Raw genomic sequence first — 3,126 nt, 5'->3', positions numbered from 1 at the left:
ATTTTTCTTATTGCTGTGGAAAAAAATAATCATCACCAATGTCTCCTTTTTGCCTCGAGAGACTATAGGCCAGCCCTTTTAGAATCAGTCAAAATAAAGAGCTTGGGAATAGACAATGAGATGTCCGAAGAGTAATTTTAGAACGTGAGAGCTGTCTGAGAACTCACATACAAATCCAAGTTGTAAAAAGCAGAGCTTGTGTGTTCTGTTTCCCATATCCGAGAAATCGGTGACATAGCTTAATATTTCTCCAACACAGAGCTTTCCAAATGTGGTTTCTTCCTAAGGCGACTGTAACAGAGTTGAAAGCACAGGGTAAAAATTGGATGGTGTGGAACAGAGGACTGTCAGGTGAGAGAGCAGTTGGGGTCTGTGGTTGGGGGACTCTTTGCAGATGAGTGAATCGGTGGGCAATTGTGGCATAATCAAAGTTGTCTACATGATTCGAATAAGTAAGAATAGACCCCTAAAATGAAGGAGAAGATCTAGTGACAGCCACAATTATGCACTTTTACTCATCTTGAAAAACCATTTGGGAGAAAATTTCTCACAGAAAGAACAGAGAAGCTTTATGTCATGCTTTTGCAAGTTAATTTCCATGCGGAGTCAAATTTCTCACCATCAATCCATTAGTTAATGATTGTTCAAAAGACGTTTCCGTGCAGAATGAGGGTTATCTTTCAGTTGGAACAAATTTTTTTAAAACTCTGTGCACATTAGTGAGGTCAAATGAACATTACAACCCAGGAGAAGACTAAAATAATTCCACTCCCAAACCAGAATGTTTTCTTTTCAGTGTTTCCCTTATCATTTCACCGTATAGTCTCAGCTACAAGTGAGGCATTGGGAGAGCTTGTCAAGTGTCCAGAATTCTGGGGATATGCGTTCAGTTCTCACAGGCTCTGCATTTGTGGTGGTACCATCTTTTCCTCTTATTTTGCTGACAGCCTGCCCACCTCGTCTTGAGATACGTTTATCCTACAAACCAGAATGCTCACTTCAAAATAGAAAGCATAAAATGCTCTGCAGAAACAACAGCCTGCATGGTATCAGCAGGCTTCTAAAGGAGTTGTTTCCTTCTCCCTGTACCAGGAGAACATAGCCCATCAAATTCTCAAATTTCTTATTGGGCAGAAAGATTTCTTTTCAGCCGGGCATAGTGGCTCATGCCTGTAATCTCAGCACTTTGGGAGGCCAAGATGGGAGGATCACCTGAGCCCAGGAGGTTGAGGGTGCAGTGAGCCGTGATTGTGCCACTGCGCTCCAGCCTGGGCAACAGAGTGAGATGCTGTCTCAAAAGAAAAAAACAAAAAAGCAGACACTTGGCAGTCTATTTTTTTAAAACCTATGACAGAAAGAAATCTTTTGGTTTTTCGTTTGAGACAGAGTCTCGCTCTGTTGCCGGGGCTGGAGTGTAGTGGCACGATCACGGCTAACTGCAGCCTCCGCCTCCCAGGTTCAAGTGATTCTGCTGCCGCAGCCTCCCAAGTAGCTGGGATTACAGGTGCACGCCACCACACCTGGCTAATTTTTTTATGTTTAGTAGAGGCGGGGTTTCTCCAAGTTAGCCAGGCTGGCCCCAAACTCCTGGACTCAAGTGATCCGCCTTCCTCGGCCTCCCAAAGTGCTGGGATTACAAGGGTGAGTCACTGAGTCAGGCCAACAGTCTGCATTTTTGACCTCACTTGAAGTTATCTTGTCCTATGTCCAATCTAGAATTCCTTAATAAGAGGAAATAAAATCATAATGAATGCACTTAATGCCACTGATCTGTGCACTTAAAAATGGTTACAATAGCAAAGTTTGTGTGAGGTATATTTTACCACAATAAAAAATAAACTAAAAGTGAAATAAAACCAAATAACCATAAAAGGCCACCCCCAACACCAGGTTTATGGAAAGTCTTATTCTTGTGTTCCCAGCACCCAACGGATGCCAAAGTCTGCTTTTCCCCCATGAGCCGGAGTTCTGGAAATTGATCTCCCCACTAAGCAGCACACTGTTTGGTCATCCTGGCCATTCAGTCCTGTCTGGGAACGCGGCCATAATTTAAATACGCTGTTAAAATGCAGAGCTATCTATTCACAGCATGGTCTAGTTATTTAGCCATAAGGTGCAGACAAACAGGATTCTGTTTAAATATTTCCGCAATATCCAGTTACATTTCCAAATTCCATGACCACAGCTCATGTTTCCCCTTCGTTACCGACCATCATAAGCAATTTCTGTGCAATGGGAAATGGTGGCTATTTTCATAAGCAATCACATTCTTTAATGAGTTGTTTTTTTTTTTTTTTTTGTCTACTTGCAGGTAATTTATGAGTAGGTGTATTTTGACTTTTTTTTTTTTTTGAGATTAAGCCTTCCTAATATAATCCCACTCTCCAATCTGCTGTGCTGGTTGACTTTGGGGATGGTTGTCAGCTCTGTGACTTGGTTTTGTGGCCTCTTGACGGTCTACACAGGGCATTCATGGACTTGGAGGAAGATGGGAGAGTCCAGAGGCAAGGAGGACACTGCAGGACTGGGACTGAATAACAAAGAAAACGCCAGAGAGACTCCAGGAGAGCAAGATCGGTTCACATGGAAGAACGACGTACACGGCAGGCACATGGGGCCAGGAGGCCATGCAGCTGCGGCTGCGGAAGGTCAGTTCAGGAAGGGCCTATATTCCTGGCTGAGGAGTTTAGATTATACCCTGCAGGGAAACGGGAGACCACGGAAGGGTTTTCAGCAAGAGGGTATACGGTGAGCTGAATAGCAACTACCAAAACATACATCTAAGTTTGAACTCCCAGAACCTCAGAATGTGACCTTATTTAGAATTAGGGTTTCTGCAGGTCTAATTACAAGAATCTCGAGGTGCGAGCACACTGGATTTAGGGTGGTCCCCAAATCAAATGACTGGTGTCCTTAGAAGAGAAAGGAGAGGGAGATTAGAGACAGCGACAAAAGCACCATGTGAAGACAGAGGCAGAGACTGGAGTGACAGTGAGTCTGCAAACCAAGGAGCGCCAAGGATTGCTGGCTCCCCCTACCCCTGGAAGCTAAATGAGCTGCATGGGATGGAGTCTCCCCCAGAAGCTTCCAGAAGGGACCAGCCCTGCCAACAACTTGATCTCAGGC

This window comes from Pongo abelii, chromosome X, assembly GCF_028885655.2.
Source record: "Pongo abelii isolate AG06213 chromosome X, NHGRI_mPonAbe1-v2.0_pri, whole genome shotgun sequence".
NCBI classification, from domain to species: domain Eukaryota; kingdom Metazoa; phylum Chordata; class Mammalia; order Primates; family Hominidae; genus Pongo; species Pongo abelii.
This window is presented reverse-complemented; position numbering follows the sequence as displayed.